General features: G+C 38.5%; 1 pseudogene; it reads left to right on the top strand.

The window, feature by feature from the left end:
• Nucleotides 1-5,819: 5,819 nt before the first annotated feature.
• Nucleotides 5,820-6,816, top strand: LOC130032594 (cyclin-G1-like; annotated as a pseudogene).
• Nucleotides 6,817-7,030: the final 214 nt, after the last annotated feature.

The following is a 7,030-nucleotide window of genomic DNA, read 5'->3' as shown; positions in this document are numbered from 1 at the left end:
CAAGATATCTTATACTTTATGTCACTAATATACCAAGAATAGTACACCACATTTGATGGGGTGTAAGGTAGAAGACAACTAATTTTGATCTATGTATATATATATGTATATATAAGTGTGTGAACATATAAATATACATATATTTTAGCACACAAAGGCTCAAACGCTAATAACATTTTAATGATATCTTACACGGGGCTTTAACGGCTCCAAGAGGAGATCCAATAGCTTCACACACTTTCCTCTTCATACACTTTCCTCTTCATACACTTTCCTCTAAGGAAAACTTTTTGGATTATTTTTTGTCAATTATTCATAACAAGCAATACAAAATAAATTATTTAGCACCTGTCTGTGGAGCAGGCTTGGGTGGTGGTGGCAAAATTCGAAATAATGGTGGTGGGACATTGTAATGTTGGTGTGATTGGTGTTGAAATATTGAACTTAATAAATTAATGTGACATCTTTGAAGACACTGTTAGCTTCTATGTCATGAAGGGTTTTGCCAACATTTTCCTCAATGTATCTTATAGATTCCAGTCTGATGTTGAGGTCTTTAATTCACTTAGATCTTACTTTTGTACATGGAGTTAGGCAGAGATCTGAGCCCATTTTTTGCATATAGCCGTCCAGTTTTGCCAGCATAATTTGTTAAAGAGGCTTTCCTTGCTCCACTTCACTTTTCTTGCCCCCTTATCGAAGATTAGATGCTCGTATGCTTGGGGGGAGACGTCAGTATATTCAACCCTGTTCCATTGGTCTACAGCTCTGCCTTTGTTCCAGTACCATGCTGTTTTAATTATTACTGTCTTGTAGTAGAGTTTGAAGTTAGGGAGGTTGATTCCTCCCATTTTCTTTTTCCCCAGAATTGCTTTAGCTATTCGTGGGGGCTTATTGTTCCATATAAATTTCAGGAGTGTTTGCTCCAATTCTTTGAAGAATTTCATGGGTATCCTAATAGGAATTGCGTTGAATTTATACAGTGCTTTGGGAAGTATTGCCATTTTGACAATGTTAATTCTCCCGATCCATGAACAGGGGATATTTTTCCATTTCCTCGTATCCTCTTTTATTTCCTGAAGTAGAGTTTTGTAGTTTTCTTTGTACAGGTCCTTTACTTCCTTAGTTAAGGTGATTCCTAGGTACTTGATTTTCTGGGGCACAATTGTGAATGGGATTGTTTTCTTCATGTCTTTTTCTTCTCTTTCACTATTTGCATATAGAAAAGCCATGGACTTTTGGGCATTGATTTTATAACCTGCCACTTTACTATACAAGCCTATTGTTTCTAGAAGTTTTTTGGTAGAGGTTTTAGATAAATGGGACTATCTTAAACTAAGAAGCTTCTGCACCTCAAAAGAAACAGTAACCAAAATACAAAGACAGTCAACAGAATGGGAAAGGATATTCGCCAACTACACATCTGATAAGGGGTTAATTTCAAGGATATACAAAATACTGGTTCAACTCCACAAAAAGAAAACACTCAACCCCATCAAAAAATGGGGAGATGAAATGAATAGAAACTTTGACAAAGAAGAAATCCGAATGGCTAAAAGACACATGAGAAAATGTTCCACATCATTAATCATCAGGGAGATGCAGATCAAAACCACGATGACATATCACCTCATACCGCAGAGACTGGCCCATATCCACAAGAAGAAAAGCAACCGGTGCTGGCGCGGATGTGGTGAGAAAGGGACATTCCTTCACTGTTGGTGGGGATGCCAACTGGTTCAGCCCTTCTGGAAAACAGTATGGATGATTCTCAATAAACTAGAAATTGAGCTCCCATTTGACCCAGCAATACCACTCCTGGGAATATATCCCAGAGAGGCAAAAAAGTATAGCCGAAGTGACATCTGCAATTGTCTGTTTATTGCAGCACTCTTTACAATAGCCAGAATCTGGAAAAACCTGAGTGCCCGAGAACAGATGACTGGTTGAAGAAACTCTGGCACATTTACACAATGGAGTACTATGTAGCTGTTAGAAAAGACGAAGTCATGAAGTTTACATACAAGTGGTACTACATGGAAAGTATCATGTTAAGCGAAATGACTCAGAAAGAAAGGGATAGACATAGAAAGATTGCATTCATCTGGGGAACATAAAGTAACAAAATAGGAAACTAACATCCAATTATGGCAGAGATTAGTATCAGGAATTTTACTCAATGACCCGGAGGACAACCACACATGTTAGGGGAAAAGGGAGCTCAGAAAGAGAAGGGAACACCAAATAAAGGGTGTTGGGAGGATCCGCCCACGATGGGAGAGCATGCTGAGGGTAGACTGTCGACCGAGCATGATTGCCACTCAATGCCTCTTTTGTAGACTATGGCACTCAAAAGGAGAGAGGGAAATGCCCTGCTACAGAGGCAGGGTGGGATGGGGGCTGGGGGGGGGAGGAGATGCTGGGATCCGTGGTGGTGGGAACTGGTGGAGGGATGGGTGTTTGATCATTGTATAACTGAAACCCAAGCACAAAAATGTGTAGGTCTACAACTGTACCTCATGGTCTCTCACTATTAAAAAATAAATTAATTAATTTAAAAAATAAATTAATGTGAACAATTTTATGAAAATAAAATTTAATATTTTTTAAATCACAGAACTGAGGAACATAATTAGAGAAATTAAAAACTCAGTGGAAAGCCTCAGCAGCAGAGTGACAAAAGAAGCAGAATTAACCTCAATGATATAAGGTAGAAAATATTCATAAAATAACAAAAAATGGAAAAAGTCTGAATAAAAATGAATATACCAAAGAATCATGGTAAGAGGTCAAGAGGAACAATGTAAGAATAAGAAATACTGTGGGCAAGATGGCAAGGTAGATAAAGAACTTCAAGTCACAGAAATCATAATTAATAATTTCCCAGAGTTAAGCAGAACATGCACCCAGATCAAAGAAGGCAAATGGAGTCCAATCAAAACAAAGACCAACAGAAAATCTCTAAATGACAAAAACCAAAGACAGAGATAGAATGCTGAAAGCAGCAAGATCAAATAAGGAAGTTACATACAAAAGATGTCCCATAAGAGTTACAGCAAAACATCAGCTCTGCCAGAGGAGAACAGCACTGTAGCACTGTAGCACTGTCCTCCCCTTGTTCATTGATTTGCTTGAGCGGGCCCAGTAACGTCTCCATCGTGAGACTTGTTACTGTGAGAGGAGAATAATGAAATATAACTTTTAAAAGCACAATGCGATAGCACAGCGTGTAAGGCGTTCGCCTTACAAGCGGCCAACATGGCCGACCCGAGTTCGATTCCTCCGCCCCTCTCAGAGAGCCTGGCAAGCTACCGAGAGTATTCGATATGCCAGACACAGTAACAACAAAGTCTCCAATGGAGACGTTACTGGGCCCGCTCGAGCAAATCGACGATCAACGGGAGGGCCTTTACCTTTACCTTACCTTAAAAGCACAATGAAATATACATCTCATCAAGAACACTCTTACTAGGTTCTCACTCAAATTTAAAGGAATGATATAAAGTTTCATTGATAGGCAAATACCTTAAGTAGGTCATAAACTTGAAACAGTATTACAAGAAGCATTAAAGGAGCTTCTTCAAAAGAGAAAAAAATATTTTCAGACACTCGTGATTTCTATAAAATGATGGCAATAAATATCTCAATAATATCACTCAAGGTCGGTGACCTGAACTAATAATTACAGGATGTCTCAGAAAACTAAAAAAAAAGAAAAAGACAAAATACTTTCTGCTGTCTGTGAAAGACACAACTAATAGTCATGGTGAACACAGTATCAAAGTGAAATACTAGAAAATATTTTATTGACAAACAATGGAGTGTAAAGCAGAGAAAGAAAGCCTCCTCAACAAATGTCGGTGTAAAATTTACAGGAAACAGTTTCCCTAATTTAAAAAAATCACAAGATTAGAAAAGTCCCTGGAATAAGTTTAGCTTAGTTTGAACAATTAGGTTTGGTACAAAGGTGGCCCAAACAGGAAATATTCTGCTAGAACAAAATAGTAGATTACAAAGACTTCAATACTATACATTAAAGATACTTGATGTTTTCCAGTATGGATGATTCTCAAAAAATTAGAAATCGAGCTCCCATTTGACCCAACAATACCACTCCTGGGAATATATCCCAGAGAGGTAAAAATGTATAGTCGAAGTGACATCTGCACTTGTTTGGTCATTGCAGCACTCTTTACAATAGCCAGAATATGGAAAAAACCTGAGTGCCCGAGAACAGATGACTGGTTAAAGAAACTTTGGTACATCTACACAATGGAATACTATGCAGCAGTTAGAAAGGATGAAGTTATGAAATTTACATACAAGTGGTACTACATGGAAAGTATCATGTTAAGCGAAATGAGTCAGAAAGAGAGGGATAGACATAGAAAGATTGCATTCATCTGGGGAACATAAAGTAACAAAATAGGAGACTAACACCCAAGAGTGACCGAGATTAGTACCAGGAATTTTGCTCCATGGCTTGGAGGCCAGCCACACATGCTAGGGGTAAAGGAAGCTCAGATAGAGAAGGGAACACCAAATAAAGGGTGTTGGGAGGATCCTCCCAGGATGGGAGAAGCATGCTGAAAGTAGACTATAGATCAAATATGATTGTCACTCAATGCCTCTTTTGCAGACCACAAAACCAAAAAAGAGAGAGAGAACAAAAGGGAATGCCCTGCCACAGAGGCATGGTGGCATGGGGGTATGGGGGTGGGAGGGATATTATCCATGGTGGTGGAAAATGGGCACTGGTGGAGTGATGGGTATTTGATCATTGTATAATTGAAATCCAAGCACAAAAATTTGTAAGTCAACAACTGTACCTCATGGAGTTTCACTAAAAAATAAAAAATAAGAAATAAAAATAAATAAATAAATGGTGCCGAAAAACTGGCAATGATTGAGTAAATTGTGCTCATTTCACAACATACTAAATGTTAGTTCAAAATAGATTATAGACTTTGATGTTGCATCTAATACGTAAAAATCCGTGGAGGAGAACATAAGGCAGAGTATTCCTTGATATTGACTTCAGAGGTTACATGAATGATTCAACTCCATTTGAAAAAGAAAACATGGACTGGACTTTGTCAACGTAAAAAGTGTCCACATTGCAAAGAAAACTTTGGCTAAAACAAGACAGATGTCATCTCTACTGTACTTTTTTGCATCTCTGAGATATATTCCCAAAAGTGGTATTGCTGGGTCAAATGGGACCTCGATTTCTAGTTTTTTGAGAAATGTCCATATTGTTTTTCAAAAAGACTGGACCAGTCGTCATTCCCACCAGCAGTGAAGGAGAGTCTCTTTCTCCCTGAATGCACACCAACACCGGTCTGGTTGTTTTTGTTATTTTGAGGGGAGGGATACTGGGAACAATGGTGGTGGAGAATTGGCATTGGTGGAGGGTTGGGTACTTGAACATTGTTTGACAAATGCTTTCATGAAAGTTTGTAAATCTGTAACTTTACCTCACAGTGATTCATTAAAAGAAAAATAATTAATTAAAAAACAAGACATTCTAACTGAAAAAGAAAACTATTCACACACCATACATCTGATAAAAGATGATATAAAAAGTACTCACATGGCTCTACGATGACCCTGATGGGCCTTCAATATGAGGGAATCTGTGAGGAGACCTCCCCATCCACTATTGTGACACCTCCCTGAGCATCTCTCCTCATATATGCTAGGCCTTTCACAGCTAACTTGGGGCTCTCAGACCTGATACCATTTTGGGGTGAGGGAAGATCAGGGCCACAGAGGATGGTTATCACAGAGGAATCTCACTTGCCAAAAAGATGACCAAGATGATGGAGGTACTGATGGACACCGACTCTCAGAAACTGCTACAACACCAGGATGTCCTGTTGGACTAGAAGTGGCAATGTCAGCCAAAGGTCTGCGGCTTGAGACTCATTGAATGTGTGCACGATAATGGCCTCTGGTTGTCCACCACATTAACAAACTTCTGAGTCAAAGAACACCACTACCTGAGTTCTTTGGCCTCGACATGAAGATATTTTTTCCTCACTGTGAATCTGCTGGACAGATTCCTGTCCAGAATGAAGGTATAATTGAAGGACCTTGGATGTGTTAGAATGAGCTGCTTCTATTTGGCAGGGGAGGGATACTGGGAACAATGGTGGTGGAGAATTGTAAAACCACTTGAAGAGGAAAGGAATGTTCCACCAGCAGCTGACTTGGTCCGAATAAGTCAATATAGGTTCACAGTTTCAGAGTTGATGAATATGGCAAAGATTAATTGGAGGTATGATGGAAAGTCACCTCTCCAATTATCACCTTTCAATTATTGCATCTCTACTATTCACTCCTTCAAGAAAACTTGTCATTTCAAAGGAAAGTTCTCTCAATTTTGAAATACCAGAAGCACAAGCCCATGCCATTGCAGGATAATATTTTCTAAAGCAAAGCCTTCTATATTGTCATTTTCCATCATTGCTTTTGGAGATTCAAGCAGAAGTGTGTAGAGTTAACAGAAGGAGATGAATGTCTTCAGAAACATTCCAAGATAAATGGCAGAGATTTGAACTTCTGGCAAGAAAAAAAAAGAGCTTGTCTCTAAGTGTTTCTTCAAACAAATGTTTCAAGCCAAATGTTCAGAAGTAGAAATGGATTGTTTTTGTGCACACCATACAGCAACTGAAGCATAGTTTCTACAGAACAATCCACCTTCCAACAATCCTGGAATTGGTCCTTAATTGGATTATTACAACAACAAAATCTCAAAAGTCTTTCTCTACAATCTTGAGCTACGGAATATGTTATAATGGATGTAATCTGTGAAGCCTCAAAACATCACAACCAAATTCAATGGAATGTTCTCAGATTTGGGAAAACTGCCTGATTGTATCATATTATGTTGATATTATTCTTAGGTTTGAATTAATTTCGAGGCATATAAATGAAAGCGAAGAGCATAAATGTGAAATACTAATGACATGACAGAGTTGGGAAAGTAAACTGAATCTTTATTTTCATACTGATGCAACTTTTATAT

Source organism: Sorex fumeus, unplaced genomic scaffold (genome assembly GCF_029834395.1).
Source record: "Sorex fumeus unplaced genomic scaffold, SorFum_2.1 ptg000050l, whole genome shotgun sequence".
In the NCBI taxonomy this organism is placed as follows: Eukaryota; Metazoa; Chordata; class Mammalia; order Eulipotyphla; family Soricidae; genus Sorex; species Sorex fumeus.
This window is presented reverse-complemented; position numbering and strand designations above follow the sequence as displayed.